A 23,408-nucleotide genomic window follows, 5' to 3' on the forward strand; every position below is an offset into this window, starting at 1 on the left:
AGTTTGACCCTTTTTTTAGATGAAGTGAAAGACTGTTAGAAGTTCTCAGGTGAGAGAAGGCTTCTGTCACTGTTATAGTGCTATAACACTAAAAGATCCTCTCCAAGATGTAAGTCTGGAAGCTTCTGCAAACTAACAGCCTATCTGGGAGGAATAGCTCCTGAAAGCAAAAAGGAAATTCAGTGTTTGTTCTCATGTAATCCTTAGCCTTCCCTGTCAAGACTTCCACTACTGTGCCCACAATCACGCCTTGTGATACTGCCACTTATAACACAAGTCACTCAACAGCCGTCAGAGGATAATTATTCTCATGTACACATGACAGATCTGAACTGGCAGCCATGACATGAAATTCACTATCTTGCGTCACCAATCCCCCAAGCACGCCATTTCTGGCTACAGACTAATGATACTACTAAAGAAGAGGGGAAAAAGGTTTTTATTATTATTTTCATGGTTTTCTTTCCTGAAAAACAAATTTCAACCCTTGGCTTATAAACCTCTGAAATCTGAGTTATCATATGCAAATAACACTACTACCTCATGTGCAGGTAGGTTACTGCTAATTTTTTTTAATCTGTTTCAATTACTGAGAAAGTGTTTATGACCATTTGTTTCTGAAGCACAGTGTCACATAGCAATCATTCTCTTCATCACATTAATTTGCTATTGCTCTGTGTCTTGAGTCTAATCCATGGGACTCACACACAGCTGACCTGATAACACTGATATTGAAAATATTGAAATATTTCAGATTTTTTTTAACTACTTTCTTTGAAGGCCAGTCCATATACTGCCTCTATTAATCTGCCCAAAGACAAATGATTTCTTACTGCAACACATCAGATCACAGAGTGTATATGATATTCCAGGTTCTATACCCAGTTCTTGCAGAATTATTCTTTGAAATTTATAAAAGGAAAATCCAATTCTCTAAAATTGATTTATTTCATATGTGGAATCCATCATAAATTCCCCCCTTTTGCCATTTATTTGGCTGGGAGATGAGTCTATTTCCTCTAGTGCTTTTTCTTTCTTTTTTTTTTTAATAACACAGTTCACATTTTTGAAACAAAAATCGCGACTTCGAATACCTCTTTTTCCATCTCTTTATGGTAATTACAGCTAATGAAACTGTTGAGTTCTACTGGGTTCCTTTATTTTTTTTTTAACTTGTGTGGTCTACTGGAAAATAAGAGTTTCTGTTACACCAAAAATGTCATTTCACTGTTTTGATTGGTTCAGAATTATATTTTTTTTTCCAAGGTAATAAGAAAATTCAGCCCAAAAACATGTTAATAATTGCAGTAATAACCAAAAAAGAAAACTGCTTTACTTCTGCATTAAAATTCATCTTCAGCTGCTTTGTTCTGTAATAACTAGGTCATCAGTTTAGGTGCTCCTGCTTAAAATACGTTTAGCATCTGTATGTATTCCCTCACCTAGAGGCTTGGTATTTTTAATGAGATTATATCAAGGAATGTGAAGACTGGAGAGCGGTAACATCATTTTCGTGTGTAATTCCCAGAACTCTGATCCATTTCAGGGAGGCAATTAAGACTGCTGACTACAATAAATGATACTAAGAGATTATGGAGGGGTTTTTTCTGCGTGAATGCATAGTTTAAAAAATAATTTAGGTTTATTTAACATAAAAAACACCTCCAGAGGGGGGATTTTTTTTTTTTCAATTTCAATGATTATAGGGAATATCTCTTCCATCATTTATCTGTAAGGATCCATGGTGTATTCTTGCAGTAAAAGATAACTTTGAGATGCTTTGACAAAATATGTGTATTTTAGTTTTATACAATTTCCTTTGTGCTGCTGCTTTCAAAATATCCACTCAGTACTGGAGGAATTGCGTGTCTGTGGTATGTATTTGGTGGGGGAGGGGGTGTGTGTGTTTATTGGTGAAGGGGCTTTTTTAATTTTTTTTCCTCTGTGGAGCCCAATAATCTGAAGTAGCATTTAGATCAAAAGCTTCATGGGGATTAACCCTTGTCTTGTTACTGCTGACCACAAAAACTACATACAGAAGAATACAGAAGAATTGCTAAAAACAAATACACTAGAATCAAAAGTTTGTTGTCTTGAAGAGTTAATTCTGGCAGAGAGGTGACCTTTATCCCTACGTACTCACTCATTTTTTTTTTTTATCAAACCTCTCCAAAGGGACTCATCATATGCGGGGCTCTATGAAGAGAAAAAGAAGAGCATTGTCCTTATCACCTCCTTCCAGAAAGTGGCAGAGTAATAGGACTTTGTAAGGCGAAATGAAGCCCAGTCTGATGGCTGCTGATTAAAAATTGACTCTGCCACATCAAAGAAGAGTTGAAGGTGAAAATGATGATCACTTCCCTCTCCCAGGGACCCTGCACCATTTCTTTTATTCAACCTTGAAAGGTTCTTTCTGAATAAGATAATATCCCTCGAGTCCATTCTGGCTAGGCGGCATGGGAAAATGTAGATCAGTATGCCTATTCTCTATGAAAAAATGGGATTTTGTTAATGACATAGCACTCTAAAGTGATGGCTTGTATATGGTAAATGCTGAGAAATTAATTATAAAATGCCTCTTAGACTATAGATCAAATTAATTGCTAGTATACATCTACTAAAAAGACCACTGTAAACTCAAACTGTATTCCCTGTCTTGTTGCTGGAGATTTCTGTATTTGAAATACACTCTATCCTGCACTGCCTTTTTTGTTTTCGCTTATTTTATAACAAAATTTTTAGTAGAGGTGCCATCAGTGAAATGATATCATTGAGATATAAAATTTTATGATGGGACTAATGCATGTGAATATCTGTTTTCTGATATATACATATATACATTGAGAAAGAGACTGTCGCTCAGGTATATGAACTATGCAGAGAGTATGTAGGCAGGGAGAATAAAAAAATGCAAGTATGTGCACACATGAATGCTCAGAAAGATACATAGCTGTGATATAGTGCATTATACTTTATTTCCACTAGTTAACGTGTCTGGCAGGCAGAGGTAGAAAATTTACAGAGAAGATTATGTGAAAAACATTCCTCTCTATTTTAGGTTTTGGTTTTATACCTTATGCCAGCAATTCTAGAGAAATGCAGACCTTTTAATTCAGGGCACCAACTGCTCATGCATATATCTAAGTAGACCAACTGGCTGCTCAACAGACAGCACAGCATCCCAAAATACATAGCTTGAATGACAAAATCAAGAAAGGGTTTCCATGAAAAAGAACTTGTACAAAAAACAATTTTACAGATATGCCCACCTCCCCCCTCTCCCCCCCCACCCCTGCACTTCCCACTGGTCTGCTGCTCCTGAGGATCCACAGAAACTGAGTAGGAATAATGCTTCAGCCTGAAAGAGTGTGTTAAAACCTGGAAAAAAGTAGAAAAATGTAGTCCACACATAAGAAAAGCTTCATCCCATGACTGGCAATGCCCACTATTTTCATGTATACCTAATTATCTACACCTAAGTGTATCTATCTGTCAAATACATTAAAAAAAAAAAAATTCTGCAATAGGATAATGCATACATTGAATGCTGTAACTTGTAAAAGCTTTACTGTATGAATGTTTGACATGTATGAATTACACAGCAAAACATAAGTTATTTATTCATGCTGATGAATGACACAAATATCATCCTGTTGAGATTGGTGCAATTAGAACAAACAAGTGATTATGTCAGAACAATGGAAATAACATGGTAGTGACATCAAAACAGTGAGAATAGCAATAACACCCTCCCCTCATCACTGTCATCTGTGTTTTCTGCTGTTTCTTAGAAGAAAAGATTTTACTAATACATTGCTTGCTCAGTATTTCTGCTTTTATTTCCTGCTGTAACTATCCAGTTACCTATTGAATACAAGGTGAAATGTATAGAAAAAAATTAAAATGTTTTTTACTTTCTTTTTTCTGGTGGGCTTTATTACAGAGTATATCCAATTTGAACAATGCAGAAAATCAAGTACAGTGGAGAGAATTAATGATCAAGAGATTGTTTATTACATATTAAATTTGCTGTACAAAGATAATGATTTTTACCTTAGTGAGTTCCCAATGTGTTAATAATCTTTTCTGTAATGAATATGAGCCCATATTCTTAAAAATTCCTTTTCCCCCTTACTAATTTAATCAACATTTAAAAATGTTCAGAACTCCCAATCACCTAGGGCTACATTATTAGCATAGTACTTACTTTAAACAGCTTCTTTAAAATGATTGAAGAAAACAATTTATACAAATGTTACCTTTAATAAGAATAGAAAAGCAAGCATAGCTTGTTTGCCTCATTAAGGCCAACTTTTGATCTTCAAGTTTTATAAACAGAATGTATATCATGCAGTTCAACAGTGTCTGTCATGTACATGTGAGCCCTACTAATGCTAATGTGGAAGTTGCATAAATACATTAGGGGAGAAGGGAGAACCCTATCTATGAGTTATTTATAAAAGCAACAGATATTTAATAAGGCATATGTTAGATCAATAAAGAAGTAAAAAATTTTGTCGGGTTGTTATGTTTCTATTACATGGCTACATGTAGTAGTTCCAAAAGCTGGTTTTGCTTAATGAGTGTGTCTATGTGAATGAGCAACTTGATGAGGCCTGGGTTATATAAGATCTGTGGATTTACAAGGGTGCATGCAGCCTTCTTTGTCACTGGCAATGTAAGAGATAATGTTGATAGATGCACTGAAAAATCTTTTAATATATCAGCTGGCAGGACTATTTTTAAATTCAAACTTGTTAAAATATAGGCAATGAAGCAATCTTCTCAAGGTATCAGATGGGAACATTTCAAAAGTCCCGTTGTTATAGATGTATACATGGCAATATAGAGCTGTTTATTTAAATAAGTTGAATATTAACAATAAAATGATTGAAGGAGGAATTATGACAAAGTAAAAAATTTTAAATAACCTCTGGCATACCTTTGCCAATTCTTATGTTTTACGTCTAAGGACATTTTGCTCATACTGGACTACTGCTGCTTTTGAATAAAATGTTCAGTCCACAGTATGCAATCCTTTGAAGAGATAAAGTCATTCAGCACTTTCCAGATTCAGATCTATTTTCAGGAAGAAAGTTGTTCAATATCCGTGTACAGGAAAGTTTATATTCCTGTATAATTAATCCCTTGAGCTCTGAGGTACTGAGTTGATTTCATTTCTGAGAAGGAGTTAGCCCCCATACTCTCTCGCTTTGGGCATTTTCTTTCCTGGAAAATATATATTGCAAATGTTTCTTTTGAAAATGTATACAAACCACATAAAATTTCAGGCTACCTGAGGTTTTATATTGAAGATTTTCCTGGTTTTGATTGGGATAGAGTTAGTTTTCTTCTTAGTAGCTGGTGCAGTGTAGTGTTTTGGACTCAAAATGCAATAAAAATACAGTTACAAGGTTTTGACACAACTTCAAATTTAGTGGGACGATTCTATTTTTAGCGCCATGGGTTTAGCTATTAGGAAGGCAGAATGAGCTTCTCTTTTACAGGACATGAGCCTATAAATATGGGAGTCTCCCATATCTTCCGTATCTAAGCAGTGACTGATACACTGGAAAACGCTGCATTTGCCCCTCAGGCTGTTAAAGCAACAATCCAGTAAACCTTTGATAATTTCCTTTCTAAATAAACCAATTTTTTTCAAGGAAATGGGAGCCTAAGTTTTCCGACTGGTTTAATTTTAATTACCATATCTGTTTTAGGAATCCATCATCATTCATCTTGTTGCATCAACATTCCACCACAGCATATTGAGCTACCCACCATATTCCTTCCTCCTCATGTTTTCTTCCTTCACTCCAAGGTAAGCAGAAGTCAGAAATGAGAAGTGAGACAAGCTGAGCCAATGTCTAAGATGTTAAACAGAAGTTGTTTAATGAGCCAGCAAAACCTGAGACTACAGGATGATTGGACCCTTGGGAAACTTGCAAACATACGAAGGGTTAATATTTAAATAGACTACAGAAGTTCAGTGTGTATAACATAATATGTTATATAACAAGGCAGATTTGCAGGCTCTGCTTCTTTGCAGTTTCATCACATTTGTCTGCCAAGTAGCTTGTCATCCTTATTTCATCATCAATCATTAATTTGCATTTTATTTCACTTTTTCCAGATTTTAGAATTAAATTTGGTTATTTGCTGACATAATCAATTCTAGATTAAAAGTTATTTAATTCACAGACTATCTTGGTCTCAAGTTAAAAAAAAAAATTAAAATACTAATAAATAATGTTTTCTTTGAACACTACTTTGTCCCAGGGAATGGTGAGGTTGTCATGAGTTTCACAGCTTTTTATAAATGCAAGCAAATGCCTGTACTGTCTGACAGCACTATGATATCTGCAATACAGATGAAGTGGTTGAGTTGGATACCTACAACAATACCTTGGTGTGTACCTGTAAGAGCTTTCTTGGTTTGTTGGCTTGTCTACCTGATCATGAGACTGGCCCAGACTGTGGAAAGTACATGTTCCTAAGCATGTACCTCTATGGCCATTTATGGCATATTTTTGTTGAGGATGGGGAAGAGAGAAGATTGGAGGAAGAGCTTTATGAAACAGAGGAAACTGCTACAGATGTTCATATACAATTCATATGCTTGAACAGACAAAAAAAATTATAAAAAATCAGATGTTTAGATATTTTGATTGAATACAGAGAGGAAGGAGGAGTTTAGGTATTTTTTTTTCCACCTGTACTTTTACATTTATGTTTTCATTTTGTTACAAAATACTACTAAATTAGATATAACTAAATGATTAGCTGGATTAGAAAGCTATAACTAACATTATGTGAAATATAGCAGGAAATAGAACATCAATAGAATCAGTCCTAGGCTGGCAAAATCAATTTATATGTGACATTAAAATATACACAACTCTCAACTAAAGCTGTGCAAGTAGGGTTTTGTTTTGGTTTTCCACTAGATGAACAATTAGGTTGGTTTCTTTACTGCTACCAAGTGATCTTCTATGTACATTCAGATCATTTACAATTATCAGATTTAATATAGTTTGGATCTCAAATGTGGACTAGGCAAAAGCTTAAGTTTGGTACTCATCCCTCTAAGACAGCTTTGTGTATGCAGGCTGGAAAATCGCAAAGGTCTGTGTCTTAGAGCACACAGCTACAACACAGCTGTCTCACAGCAAGGCTAGAACACTTCTGTCTGCCTGTGGGAATCAGTTGTTGGCATCTCCTGAAACCATAATAGCAATCGTCCAACGGTGAGGACTGTGCTGTGTTACAGATGTCTCAGCTGTCTTCATTAGAGGTTGGAGCTGTATCTCAGGAAAGCCTTGGAATAACCACATTGCAGAACAAGAAAACTGCCTCCCCCCACCCTTCCTTCTTGTCTCACAGATCACTGTGTACAATGCAAATTATTTCTATCTGCCCTCCTCTCAATCAGCCACAGACTACCGTAAAAAATGCAACTGTATTTGCAGATTTACTTTGGAAAAAATGTCTGCCTTTAAGAGATTATTATTATTGTTGGTTGTTGGTTTTGGGTTGTTGTGGGTTTTTCTTTCCTGAGTGTGGGTTCATGTCCCTTGAAGTTGCAACTCTTTTTTGAGGCCAATTTTGAATTAATCTCCCTATTTTCAAATGCAGTGCACTTTTAATTTCAGAGTAAGAATATTCACTCCAGACAGATAATCCATGCTGTAACAAAATGTTTTGAAAGTATAAAAAACGTGGTGAAAATAAACTTTCTATAGCCGTCGTTTTTACCATAAAACGTGTTCTTTAATAAATAATTTGCTGTCATGTGGTTTCACCCTTACATAACAAATTTGTGAGCAAGGACCCCATGCCAGGCAGACATAGCCATAAAAGCTGTGTCTAAACTTGTCGGTATTGTGTTTTCCAGCTTGGTTCCACTGTTCACCCAGGCAGCCTGCACAGAACTGAATACAGTGAATGCATTTAATTACAATCTGACATGTGTATTCCTGAGAAACAAAAGGCTGTGAACTGAGGGTGATGATTAACTGTTCTACCAGATAATTGCTTAAACTACTACTTATATTATGCTGCATTATCTCTTTTGAACGAAGTGATTATTGGTCCTTTGTGTAGCGATTATACAATGTAAGTGCAATCTTGCTGTTTTAAATGTTGGAGTTTATGTTTTATGTACTTATATTTGTAATGAGGGGTGCAACTTCAGATTTTCGAAGGATTATTCTCACAACTGAAAAAAAAAGAATAAAAGTATGCCTCAATTTCTCAGATAGGTCCAAGATTAAAACTTCTTTAAGGGACTTAATGTCACCAGAAAGGGTGACATCCTCTGTTTCTGGGGAGATCCACAGGAAGGCAAGTACTGTAAATTTCAGGAAAATTCCAGTAAAACAGGTAGAGTTTCTATAACAAATAGGGAGGAGAAGGTACAGAAAGCAAATGGTTTTAAGAATACTGGGGATGGGGGAAGGGGGAAAGATGTAATGAAAATTGCAAAAAGTGCAACAACAGCAACAGCTTTGGGTCTTCAAAGTAATTGAAATATAATTGCAATTGTAGAGGGGATTGAGCCCCCCCTCCACAATCAGTTTGCATATGACAGCAAGTTAAGTAGGAGTGTTGATCTTCTGGAGGTAGGAAGGCTCTGCAGAAGGTTCTGGGCAGGCTGGATAGATGTGCTGAGGCCAGTTGTATAAGGTTCAACAAGACAAAGGGCAGATCCTGCACTTGGGTCACAACAACCCCAGGCATCGCTACAGGCTTGGAGCAGAGGTTGGAAAGCTGCCCCAAGGAAAAGGACCTGGTGGTGCTGGTCAACATTGGCTGAACATGAGCCAACAGAGTGCCAAGGCAGCCAAAAAGGCCAATGGCATCCTGGCTTGTAGCAGAAATAGTGTGGCCAGCGGGACCAGAGTAGTGATTGTCCCCCTGTACACTGCACTGGGGAGGCCGCACCTCAAATCTTGTGTTCAGTTCTGGGCCTTTCAGTACAAGAGAGATATGGAGGCACTGGAGAGTGTCCGGAGAAGGGTGGCAAAGCTGGGGAAGGATCTGGAGCACAAGTCTTATGAGGAACAGCTGAAGCAACTTGGGTTGTTTAGCCTGGAGAAAGAGAAGCTCGGGGGGACATTATTGCTCTCTACATCTACCAGAAAAGAGGTTGTAGCCAGGTGGAGATCAGCCTCTTCTCCCAAGTAATGAAAAAGGACAAGAGGAAATGGCTTCAAGTTGCACCAGGGGAGGTTTAGATTGAATATTAGGAACAGTTTCTTCACCAAAAGGGTGATAAAGTACTGGAACATGTTGCCCAGAGAAGTGGTGCAATCACCATCCCTGGAGGTATTTAAAAGATGTGTAGATGTGGCACTTGGGGACATGGTTTAGTGGTGAACTGAGCAGTTCTGGATTAATGGTTGAACTCAACAACATTAAAGATCTTTTCCAACATGAACAATTCTATGATTCTATGAAAAGACTGAAATATGCTTTTTCCCCATATATAATTTTTTTTGAGAAAATAGCATACTTCAAGAAGGATCTGCACCTTTACATACTATGGAAGTGAAGAGGCCTTTTCATTTGAGACATCACCATTGTATAAAAGAAATTTCAAATTACCTGCAATGAGTAAAGATACAAAAATCCACATAGAAAACAGAAATGAGCAACAGTGACCAAATAATTTTTACAAAGTTCAGGGTTTTCTAATTATGCTGGAAGAAAGCAAGGTAGTGTTTTTGTAAGTTCATAAGCAAGAAGAAAAGGAGATCATCCCAGAGCTATGAGGACTGAAGTTTTAGGACTCCTCTTAATGTGCAAAGTAGCCCTGGTCTCCAACTTATTTTCTTTTGGAAACAGACAGATTAGTACTTACTTTTCTGAGAACAGATATTTCTATCATATCCACCTAGTTTCTATGTGCTTTGCGATCACTAAGATTTTCTGAAAGCTATGACAAGTGAAAAATTAAACTCCTCCTAAAAACTGTCTGCAAAAGATATGATTTTTTAGGACATTTAGAAGCCTTTTTACTTGTCTTCAGAGAACCCCAGGACCCTCTTGATCATGAAAGGCTAATTGTTTTACTTATCAGAGAAAACAGGTAGGGTAGGAATCATCATGGAGACTCAGTTAAACGATGAGCATATCCCTGTCCACAGCAAGCAAGAATGGCAGCAGCCACAGTGGCATTTTTTGTATGTATAGCAGCATTCCAGGAAGCTAGAAACATTTCTCAGTATTTAACCACAGCACTTTGAAGCAGAACGACACTGAGTTCTGGGAAGCCAGGCAGTATTTCATATTTGAGAAAAATGTCCTTAGTCATTTGCTATCCTCCATTGTTCCAGATGTTCCCAGATGACTGGCAACCAGTATGAATGCTTATGAAAATAAACTGTCAACATAAAAGAGGTCCCTTGGGAAAAATATGCAGTGATGAGACACAATATATAATCCCTATGCAATCAAGGCCAGTGTTAAAAGACATCTTCCCTAAACTCTTCCATCTTGTACCATTCTCCACTCTTACCTCCTTTAACCTGAAAACTCATTTGTTGCATGCCAGGTTATCACCAGCGTACACAGTTCTAACCTTTCTTGTTTTCTTCCATATTTTGTGACAGACACTATTTTAAGTGGAGCTCCACACCATCTAAGCTATAACTGTTGTACAAATACACACATCGAGCAATTCTCTTCTCTGTTCATCACATTGTGTCTGCCAAAGAAAAGCTTAACTTCCCTTCTCCCCCACTATACCTGATGCAGATACTCCCCAGGTCATCATAATCCCTGCAGACCAAAAGGATCCTTACTGTGTCCTGATTAGCACAAAATGGGTACTACATGCTCTGAGAAAACAGACACTGTGTACTGTGCTCTAAGGACACATTATTATATATTGCAATAGAAAGTCAAAGGCTGAAGGCATTATTTCACAATCAAGATACTTTTTTGTTCCCATGCGTGGCACGATTACTCAGCTACACACTGGCAGAAAAATCAACCACTACTCATTAATTTTATTATGCTTTTCTATTATATTTTTCTTAAAATGAGGTGCGTAAATCTTACTTGACTGTGCTATATCCTGCCTTGTAGTTTACCATTGAGATACCTATTAATATTTGTTAACACATTAAACAGCAGTAATGAGTACTTCTAGAAAGTACACAGTAAAAGGAAGGAAGATCAGCAAAAGGATTAGAAGTGAGAAGGTGAAAAAAAAAGGCAGAAAAGAGAGTAATGACTGCAGCTATAATGAACTGTCCATGACCTTAAACTCTCCAGTTTTCAGATTCTTTTGAGCCTTCGAATTGTGTTACACTCTGTGGTGCTCTTTATTCTACAGAGAAAATCCAGATGTGTGCCATCAGTTGTGTGCAGTTATCACTATTGAATGTGTATAAAGCCAATCTGAATTCATTTTTACTCACATTCAAATAACTTTTTCTAGAAATAGAGACATATATTCTTACAGGAATTAAAGCTTCTGGCTTCCCTGAAATATTTTTTGTCTTGTTCATGTCTCCTGGAATTTTCCATCCACATCCAAACTCCCAGAGAGTTTCAAAATTATGATAATCTAGAAGAATTAACCTCACATTACTCTCCAGTTAATTCCTATCTTCTTTGAGAACATCTTTCCAAAAAGTAACTTCAAATTTGCTGAATTCAAAAATCTTTGTTGAACAAGGAAACATAGTTTCCTTGTTCATTGTTAGGCATTGATGGTTACTATTCCAGCATCAATCAAATTTAAAAAAAAGGTATATATATATTTGTCTCCCTTTTGCCTCAACTAATGCACAAAGTATTATTATGCCTGAGTTGCATATAAATTCCACTTTCTAATGAAATGATTAATTTAAAAAAATACAGAATGTAAATATTTACTGCTTCCCCGTATTTGTGAGCATAACTCTTGGACAACACAAAAGGAATATTCAGGGAACAGACAGGCTTATACATTGTTCTTAAGTCTCTGTTTTTCCTTAAATAATTAAGTCTTTGGCTATGATGATGCAAGGTAAATCCTCCCAATAAGAATTTGGTGAAACCAAGGCAGCAATACCTAGCATACTTTGCCAAGAACCTGAAAACAACCATTATGTAGTGTCACATCTTCTTGCAAGGCTAGGTTAGATGTAGAAAGGATTCACAATAAAATGAAAAGGTCTTGAAAGAAGACCTGAAGATAGAACTTGACAGATTTTACTTTCCTAGAGGAGAGAGTGACTTCCAAAAGTTTTGAAAATAGTTCTGGTGATGGTGACCAGATATTTTCTCAGAATACGTGCTTAATAGAGGAGAAATTGCAAAGAGACAAAGCTGCTTAAAAATGGTCTGAATAAGTAAGATTCCTGAGCATTTAGATCCAAAGAAAGTGATGCCTGAACATGATGTGCTGCACTGACAGAAGGACCTCAGTCACCAGCAAGAGGCAACTGCTCTCAAAATATAAAAGCTTTAATTTCTTTATGATCTTTCTAAACCACTTAAAGGAACTTACTTATTTTTTTAATGAGATGCGTAAACATAGATGTATTTACCAAAAAACTTCTAATAATTTTGCTTTTTCTGGACTTTGTTAAGCTTTTTAAGATTATGGGTAGATGTTGGGATTTTTTTTTTTAATTCAAATATCTACCAAGACAGAAAAAAATTATAATTTTCAAGGAAATAGTGGCTCTCTCTGTCAAAGGTACATTCCTTTATATGAGCCTGAAAAGAACATTTACTTGATGGGTCTGACACATGAAACATGTTAGATAAATAGTAGGGACTGAAGGCATTATGACAGGTAGCTGTTCTTCTTCCCATCCTACTGGAGGTTACTGCTTTATAGCAGAAGTGATGAAAGAGACATGGTTATGTTTATGCACCAAAATATGAGGGACAAATATTAGTTATAGAATCATAGAAGCATAGAATGCCTTAGGTTGCAAGGAACCTTAAAGATTCTCTTGTTTCAATCCCCCTGCCAGGGGCAGGGACATCTTTCCCTAGACCAGGTTGTTCAGAGCTCCATCCAGCCTGGCCTTGAGCATTTCCAGGGGTGGGGATTCTGCAGCCTCTGTGCTCAACCTGTTCCAGGGCTTCACCACTCTCTGAGTAAAGACGTTCTTACTAATATCTAAACTAAACTTTCCCTCTTTCAGTTTAAATCCATTGTCCCTTATCCTTTCACTATCTGCCTGTAAAAAAAGCCCCTCTCCCTCAATTTTCATATGTCCTCTATAAGTACTGTAAGGCCACAATGAGGTCTCCCCAAAGCCTTCTCTTTTCCGTGAACAAACTCAGATCTCTCAGCCTATCATCATAGAAGATATGCTCCAGCCCTCTGATCATCTCCTTTGGACCTACAGCTCCATGTCTTTCTTGTGCCGAGAACCCCAGAGCTGGATGTAGTTCTCCAGGTGGATTCTCACAAGGGCAACATAGAGAGACAGAATCACCTCCCTCGACCTGCTGGACACTTCTCTTTTGATGCAGCCCAGGATGCGTTTTTGACCTTCTGATCTGTGAGTTCATGGTGGCCCATGTCCAGTTTTTCATTCACAAGAACCCCCAAGTCTTTCTGGACAGGGCTGCTCCCAATGACTTCTTCTCCCAGCCTGTACTTGTACCTGAGATTGCCCTGACCCAGGCGCAGCACCTTGCACTTGGACTTGTAGAACTTCATAAGGTTCATGAGAGCCACTTCTCAAGTTTGTCCAGATCCCTCTGCATGGCATCTCGTCCTTCTCGTGTGTCACCTGCACTGCTCAGCCTTGTGTCATCTGCAAACTTTCTGAGGGTGTTTTTGATCCCACTGGGTGTGTTGTTGATGCAGATATTGATGAACACTGGTCTCAAAACAGAGTCCTGAGGGACACCACTCATCACAGGCCTCCACCTAAACATAGAGCCTTTGTCTATGTCCATCCAGCTAATTCCTTTTCCACTGACTAGTCCATTCATGAAATCCAAGACTCTCAAATTTGAAGATAAAAATGTCATGTGGGACCACATTGAAGGCCTTGCAGAAGTCTAGACAGATGACATCTGGTGGTCTTCCTTTATCAGCTGTCAATCTCTGGCTAAGAGATTAATGCCATAATCAGGATAGGTCCACATCAAAGTATTTGACTGTAGGTGTTTCTCTGGACTTCTTGTTAGTTCCTTGTAGTTCTACAGTCAAACTAACTTTTCATTCATTGTGGGGATTGTGCACGTTTAAGTGTATGCTCCCAATATTTCAGAAATCATGGGCATTGTGTTTCAAGCCATCAAAATGGTGGTTTCGAGCAGGAAGAAACCAATGATATATGCTTTGTCCCTGAGAGTGGGACTTCCGGAGTGCTGAAGTGTTCAGAGCCTGCAGGATAGTATTGGAGAAACACAGCGGATGAAGGAAGCATAACCTGTTACAGTCCTGTCCATACTGTTTATTGGGCATGGACTTTGGTGCACATTATCCACAAAAATCATACCCTGGTATTACTTAATTCAGACATTGCTATTTGACATGGGCCAAGGTTCTGCCAGGGATAACCATTTAGAATTTATATGTGCCGGCAAACACTGATCCAGCACTTACCATAGAATCACAGAATCATAGAATAAGCTGAGTTGGAAGGGATCCATCAGGATAATTAAGAGCAACTCCTGGCCCTATGCAGGACACCCCAAGAATCGTATCAGGTTCTTGAGAGCATTGTCCAAACACTTATTGAGCTTTGTCTGGCAGAGCGCTGTGACCACTTCCTCGGGGAGCCTGTTCCAGTGCTCAACATCCCTCTGGATGAAAAACAATTTCCTGACATCTAACTTAAACCTCCCCTGAGTCAGATGCATGCCATTTCCTTAAATCCTGTCAATGGTCATGAAAGTGAAGAGATCAGTACCTGTTCCTCCAGTTCCCCTGATGAGCTTGAGCTCTCTAACTCACACTCCCACATGTAACAGAATACATGTAGACAGTATGAATACATGTAAACAGTATGCTCATCTCTCAAAAACTGTTTCCCACCAGCATTTTAGGTTGACCTTAAAAACAGGTTTATAATTTGAATATCTGATAAGATGGAGAGCTCTTTGAATATCCTGTAAAATTTTGCTGCTAAATATGAGAGCAGTGTAAGTCAGAACCCTTAGTGACTGAAATATAATTTTAATGCCAAGGAGGGCAACTTTTAAAGATAAGTAGACAGTAATCTACTCCCTCTGCCTCACCCCATCGAGTGTGAGGTGGCAAAGGAAAGATATTCACTGGCAAGAATTTATTTTTCATCAAAAATTTGGAAACTAGCAAAAGTTATTAATCTGATTCTTCTAGCATTCTATAGGAGAATTAGGAAATTTATGAGAAAAAGATGCAAAAGCTATTTTCCTTTATCTTAAAAAATAATCTAACCTCTAGTATTTCTACCTGTTCATTAAAAAACTTAACATTTGAAATCTTAAATATTTTTATATTTTATATTTAATATTGCAGCTATGCAAAAAATTTAAAATTTAAAATTTTTTGTTGATATTATTTAAGATGCTTCGAAGATGATTTGACATACTGTAATAGATGTGTAAATGTTTATTCCCAAAACTGCTGGAAGCTAGGACAAAGCCTCAACAAAGGTCAGCATTTTGAAATTTAGCCAGTAGTTCTGTGAAAAAAAATTGCTGTTCTGTCTAGAGAAAATCCATTGACTATTTCCTTATTAATAAACAAGATGGCAAAGATTGTTCAGTGGCTCTGAGGAGAACTGCTAAACAAAATCTATCCGAAGAGTTAAATTGTGCTATTTCCCCCCAGTTTAAAATCTCTCTATTGGGAATAATTTCTAGACCGTGAAACCAACTGAACCATGCTGAAACATTGTCAGATAGCTCTCAGTGGCCCAGGCCAAAATGATGCCAGGAAATACACTGGCCATTTAACACTGTGAGGGATCACAGGCTGAGAAGTGGGCCTTTGCTGTTTCGTTTACTTGTATAAGCATGTAGGAAAAGAGGTGGGATAAAGTAACAGGGATTAGTCCTCCTGAAAAGATCCAGTCTTGCAAGAGCTTCAAGAATGTTAAAAGGATTATGAAGAACACACAGTCTCAGTGAAATGCTTTTAATTTTTAATAATGAAGGAATGCAAATAGACTGGATCACAAGGACAAAGTACGCAAAAGTTAAAACAAAGTAAAATGTGATAGAAGGTCAAAAAAGAATGGAAAATGATGCAGATGGATAACATGTATGTGTTACAAAGTTTCCATTTCAGTCTTCTGACAGACACTATACATAAAACGTTCTTGTCCCAAGTGAAAAGTGAAATTCAGGATATCCTTATTTGATGTTTTTTCAGTATATCTAGCTATAAAAACATCAAATGAAGTTAATGTTTCATTTGATGTTTTTAACATTGCAGCAATCATTGAGAGATGTTACATCAAGCTTTATTTATTTTATTACTTTATTAATTTATAAAGGGTCCAATCTGTGAGAAAAAGAGCCAAAGTGAGGTCAATGCCTAAAGACACTGCAAAAAAAACCCCAAAATCTGTCTAAAAGTTGACTTCTAAACAAGGAGACTTTTCAGAAAAAATGGAAGAGCAAAACTGAATATTGTTCAGTGATTCATATGAAGAAAGCTTGAATTGCATCTTTAAAGTATCCAGAGGGTATTTTTGTCATTCTCTAAATATAAAGAATTTCCTGAAATGTGCAGAAGCTTAAGTAGAAAAACATTGGGTCAAAAAAACCCCAAACAACCAAAACCAGCTGGCTCATTCCCACTCTTTTTGAGGAAGATATACAATTGTTCAAGGCATGAAAATATGAGATTTCCAAAAATAAGTACCTTTATACTCATATACATCCACATATACATGCACACATGCTTACTTGTGCATAGAGGCGCATATCAAGATAAACAATGCTAAAGGACCAAACGGTACAGGGATGTCAAGCACTCAAAAATACTGGAACTCAAAGAGAAACTGTGCCCTCTTTTCATTCTGAAGCTTTGTACTTGTCCATTGCAACATAATTTTTCATTAAGTGTTCAGGAGAATGTTTTGTTTTTCTATTCTGCGTGCCTTACTGCTCTGTTCCGTTTCCATTACAGGTCCAGTAATGCTCTGTTTGAGGGGTCCTGCCTTGCAGCTTTTTCTCTGGCTAATGAAGGACCCTGCTATGCATGTGACCATGTGCCTGGCCAAGTGCAGGAGGGACAGGAAGGCAGACAAGGTGCGCTGCAAGGACAGAAGCACAACTGCAACGCTGTGAAACATGTGTAGGCTCAGGGTTAAGCAAACACTGTCAGCAGCAGCAAAGGCTTCCTAGCAGGAGTTGACAATTGCACAAATGATGTAACAATGTCAGAACGGGGGGGAAAAGAGTTCTTTTGCAGAAAGCTTGAAATCTGCTTAGGTAAAAATGCCTGCCAGACTTCTGTATGGCTGATTTAATTTATGTGTGTATGGTTATATATTTATCAGTACTTACATTTCTACAAAATACAGTGATGAAAGTATTTTCATATATAACTAGATGCTTTCAGACATCAGATGAAGAAAAGTTCCTCACTTACACTTATTAAATATTGGAGTGATCATAAAAGCATTTAAGGAAGGATTATACTAAAATGTCTTTACAAGCACATCTGAAAAAACACCAATACTGATGTAATCTAACAGTTAAATTTATAGTTATACACGTAAAAACAGCCGTGCACAAAGTGGTTTGTATGATATTTTTCTCAGAACAGTGTGATTGTTAAAAACATCATTTCAAGATATTTCTACCTTTGACGGTTTTACTCTTAATCATGGTCTTAAAAACATCAAATGAGGGATAATTCTTCATTTGCAGATATTACAAATTGCTGAAAGCATAAAAATGTCATTTAAGGATGATTCTCTTTGGACCTTTTTTTTTAAAAAATATCTCTGCTATTTTCCCCCTTCTTTAGAGCATAGTGAAAAAATTCTTTTAATGATACTTCAAAGTTCTTAAATTCCCAAGTAAATTCCTATGTGCACCACAGTTTCAAAAAAGGCCACTTGTTTTGTATGTCTCATTTAAGGTCCATGAAGAAAAAATGTTAGAGGAATGCCTGTCAAACTGAACTCCCATCCCTGAAAATTAAATATCCCTATCATGTTTCAATGAGGACTTCAAAATATCCAAAGTTGTTGAGGGCATTTGATAATTGTGAAAATCTTCATCTTAGACATGAACCACAGGGATGAGGCTCCAGCTCCTTTTGTGTGAAGGGAAAATGTTGAATCCCTGCTGTTAGAACTGTTTCATGGTTTATACAAATTTCTATAAAGGAAAGAGAATCTGGACAGGTAATGAGCCTCCATCCTCCATCCTGGAATGGTGCTGACCAGTTACAAGATCCAAAATTCCATTTGAATCCCTTATCTGCTGATAGCTGTGCTCAGAGCAGGTCTTTGCCTTTCTGCAACCTTCTAAACAGACATCCACTAAAAGGCAGGAAGAAATACCAGAAGGACAAGCTCGGCTGAAAACTGACTGCCTGGAAAGAGCTAGTGCCACGATGCACCCTGGGACCCAGGGTCCAGCAAGCTGACTTTTGGGACAAAGTGTGGCAAAGGGTAATTTAACAGTTTGTGTATCAAGGAAACGTCCCCATCTGACTGTTAATATGGCTCTCTGGCTGTCACCCTCCCAGTGCCAGCGACTTTCACTGCTGGAGCTGAAGGCCCTTCACAGCAGGCAGCTCCAGTGAGCCAGATGGGTGCCCTGCTTGACACCCTACACACCCCACCCTCACACAATTAAATCAGGCTCCCTTAAGTGGTTCAACCCCCAATTTCCCATGGCAGAGTCTCAGATGTGTAAGTTCCATAAAAACAATTTATTCATGGTGCAGTAACACAGAAACAGCTTGAGCTGGTGTGTTCAAGGGACCCCAATAAAGGAACTCTTGGGATTTTATACCTTTACATTCTGTGCAAGTCTTGCTCTTCCTCCTGAGTCCTCCACTCCTGCTGTGTCTTCCAGTGTCCATCCCCCGTCTGGTGCCACAGGTCTTCCTGCCCTTTGTTAACCAAAGTGTTGTCAGTTCATTGCCTCTTACCTTGGGATTCTACCCAGACCTCAATCTGCAGCTTGCAAACTGAGCTACCTGCTCCAGATGTATGCCTCAACATGTGCTTACAGTACAAACTGTAAATAGAGTCAAATAGAGGCTCTTCCATTTGTCTTACTGAAAAATGCAGATGTTTGATATAGCCTTTATGTTCCTTATATTCCCATATGTGCAGCCACTCTTAAGCATCGAAAGTGAAATTTCTTTAGTTAGGAAGTTAAATTCATGGCTCTTTCTGTTTCCTTGTACAACTTATTTGTTCACATTTGTAGAGCAACACTAATTAATGTTTTGGAAAATTACCATAGGATATCTGTAGTATTGCAGTACTTCTGATCCACATGAATACCAAAATAATTCAGTTTTATTCATGTTCCAACAATGAGTACTAAAGACAATAACAGTAATTATATCACTTTTGACAAAGTGTTGCCAAACATTTAGGACATGCAGTTCATCAAAATTTGAATAAATTACATCACACACACTGCTCAATTAAAAGTACATCACTAATTGATATAAATCTTATCCACAAAGCTCTTATTTAAATCAAATTATGATAGTGCTGACATGCTTTAAGTATTCATTGCAAAAAGTAGGATTTATGCTGGTTGTGTTTACTGTATACACTGAGGTGTTCTAAGAATAATTTTTGACAAATTGTACAGATTTCTGCTGACATACTTATGAGAACATCAAAGTTATCTCTGTGAAGTTATATCACAAGCTGCTAAAATGTAGCTTAAAACAAATTGCTTTATTAAACAACTCTCGAAAGCCCAATCTGACTTAATTCTCTTTTGGTTCTTTCTTTGTTGGTACATTGAGATTGAGAAGTGTACCTTGAAAGGAATATCTTAAATGAAGGGCTATGTCTATTGTGTGAAGTGGGTAAACTGAAATACTGAAGAATTTAAAAAAGCACATAAGGGTGGAGGATTTGGGAAAGACCAGAGGAAAATAGGGAACTGATGCCCAGATTAGAAAGAAAAGTACGTATGTACTGAAATAAAAGAAAAAATGCCTATTCTAATTCAGCACAGAAAGCCATCCACTGCCCTCAAGTGGTAGAGCCATGATGTTTTAAGGGTGAAGGCACTTTTGGTTGGAATACAAACAGCGGGGAGAATGGAGAAATTGGTACTGGCTTGTACACCTCTTATTGGTCCTGTTCTTAGAAATACTGATGAACATTAAGTGCATGGGATTCTGTATGCCTTCTAAGTCTAAATGAATTTTTATTTTCAAGAGCCCTACTTTATCTTTTGCAGTATTGATTTAAAGGTGTTCTGTAAATATGGAAAAACTTCCTCAAAACTAAAAGTACCATTTGCTACCCTAAAGCCAGGAGCCAACAGTGTTTATTTGAAATGCAAATGAAGACTTGCCACCCAGAAATGTATGTTACATTTGACATTTGTCTCTAATCAGAAGTTCCTATGAATAATGTAGTTTGATACCGATAGCCTCATTAAGCAAGGTTTCCCTTAATACCCTTTCTGATTGTAATCTCTTCATTATACTTCGTCTTCTCATTTCTCCTGACCCTATTCATCATTATCAATATGCTCAGGTCTTCAGTAGTGTTGCTAATATATATTTTACATTGAATAGGCCATTTTAGATGGGAATTAATAGCACTAATGCACAGGTGTTCTTTAACTGTAGGACTTTCTTATCCCAACTGTGTTTTTCTTAGGAACTGTGAATATTCTGCGTCTCATGACTAGAGTTTATTAGGTTGGGTCACAAGTGAAAACGAGTTTGTTGGTTTCATCCTAGTCCCCATTTGAGCACATGAAGAAATGATGGCACCATTTTATATGATTGTCAATTTCTGCTGAAAAGACCTTTGAAATAGTGTAGCTGTTGTGAGTCAAGATTGAGGTGGACTGGCCAAGCCACACAAGAAATGTCTGCACGATGTCTTTGTGAACATCTGTTGCAGACCAGGACATCTCATTCACAAACACTAAACCGGCGCACAAATTGAAGATACAAAGCAGCGGTTACTATAAATCCTCCACTCTGTCCTGATTTCCTGTAAATACCATGCACCCCTTAAAAAATGTTTCAGGAAAATAGCAGGTTTCACTGTGGGAAGGGACAGTGTCCCAAAGGCAGTGAGTAACAAGAGGTTTGTATTTCAGTTAGGGATCAGATTCCATTTATTTTCTTCTTCCATAACCACAGTAGGCATAAAACGTAGAGCTGATCCAGAGATTCCTCCATAAAGTGGTGCTGCCAGTTACCAATTTTCAAGAAATCACCATTAAATTGTCCCATAATTTTTCTGCCTTTCCTTTCCCAGCATGCTGATTACTCTGATGTGTTTTCTGTGATTAGAGGAAGAGTTGATCTTTGAATTCCTTAAAGACTAAGTGGAAGGGGCCCTCTTGAAATGTAAAGAGAAACTCTGCTTTCATGGAGTGAAAAATAAAAGTAGGTCTCTACTTTTTTTGCCTTTTTGTGAGAAAAAAGTGTTGATATAAGCTGACTAGCAAAGTCAAAAGGGACAGGCAGCCAAACTCCACCTTGGGCAGGGAGAAAAAGATGGAAAGATTCAGAGAGCTCATCTACTAGGTATGGCATACATGGGGGTTTTTTACCATAAAATGAGCCTGGGATTCTCAAAAAATCAAGTTTCTTCCCCTACCAAATATCCTTCAAGATTTGTGGTAACTCTGAGCTACGATCAGTTACAAGCATGGAGAGAGTCAGCAATAAACTCCACAATCACATTAATATTTCTGCAAACATATGACCAGGATTTTTATAAATATACCACACATACCACCCAAACCCACTTCCCTGAGGCTAGAACCAAGGAGTGATTTCAAGATTCAATTTTCTCTAATAAAAGTTCAGTGAACAATCAGAGGAAAAAAAAATGCTTGGTATCCCAGAAACAGGAACAAACATAGGCTTTCTTTCAAACCAATGGTAGATCAGGTCATGTGCTTTCCCTAGTACTTCTCAATTGGTGACTCGGGAAATTTCACCAAGTCATCCCGCAAATCTTTCTGTATGGGAGCAGTTCCCAGGACTTTATAGTGTACCCCAATAAGGGATCTGAAGAGCTGTCCAACTGGAATGTGTTAGGTCTAGGCAGAGTGGTCGTGTACTGAGATGAACCTTTCCATGTGCACAAGGGATACCAGTGCTTTGTGCATTTTATGTCTGAGAAGAGACCAAACTGGGTATTAATATGGTGGGTCCTGTAACTACCATGTGGTTGGGGAGGAAGGGAGAGAAGGGAGGGGAGGGAGAGGAGGGAGAGGAGGGACTAAAGGAGGGAGAGAAGGGAGGGCAGGGACAAAAGGAGGGAGGGAGGAAGGAAGGAAGAAAACCATAATAAAATTTTTCACAGAATACCAAAGAGAACTTCAGCAGCTGATGTCCCTGCAAATGGGTGTCCTTGGGGAGTGAAGAGAAAGAAGCACGGAGTGTCCTATCAGCTGCAGTGCTCTTGATGTACTTAAGTGACACAAAAATCTATACCTGAACTGAATATCTCATGTGATATTACTGTGGCAATCTTAATCAAAATACTGAGGTTTTTTAGACTAAATACTTTCCTGGAAAGTCAATGTTTTCATAGAGTCTGAAAAAAATTTAAAAGTATTACCTGTGTTTGGAAGACAGGGGATAGCTAGACAATCCTTTCCTCATTTTTAAGGCTGGTTCTACTATCATACCCCCAAGAGATTGTTTTTATATGTGATAACAGGTTTATTGTTGCATGACTTTTATTTAATCACTGAAAAATAATTTACCAAGTATAGCAATGATGGCTATGAATAACATCACTACCGATTATATAGCATTTTGGAAAATTGGTTTATTCTCCTTCCAGTAAGCATCTGTATCTTACATTAGCCTTAATGGAACTTAAATTTGTGCATCAAGTGGAGAAGAAAGCCTTCTGGGTGGTTATAGATGCATGACCTTGAGCCTTGTGACTCACAATGCTATCTGCATGCAGGGATATTAGACAGTATCTGTCAGCATCTGTCAGGTCTGATTGTTTAAACATTACTTTGTCACCCAGACACACATGCACAAATTTCATCCAATTTCAAATTAAATATTAAACTGACCTTTCAAAGGGGAACTACTGTAAAATTTAAATAAAGTTTTTTGTGCTTCTTTTTACAATTAAAAAATTATAATGAGAAAAATTAATCTCTGGTGTAACTTAACTGAATTCCTGGGCACTGTGTCAGTGACAATTTTTACCAGACTAATTAGAACTTGAAGACCAGATTTCTCTTCACTGAAAATATAATAAGTAATCACCTTAAGACAGCTCTCCTGTAATATC

Source organism: Corvus kubaryi, unplaced genomic scaffold (genome assembly GCF_017639235.1).
Source record: "Corvus kubaryi isolate FWS band 111438036 unplaced genomic scaffold, C.kubaryi_AGA036_p1.0 37385, whole genome shotgun sequence".
Taxonomy (NCBI): Eukaryota; Metazoa; Chordata; class Aves; order Passeriformes; family Corvidae; genus Corvus; species Corvus kubaryi.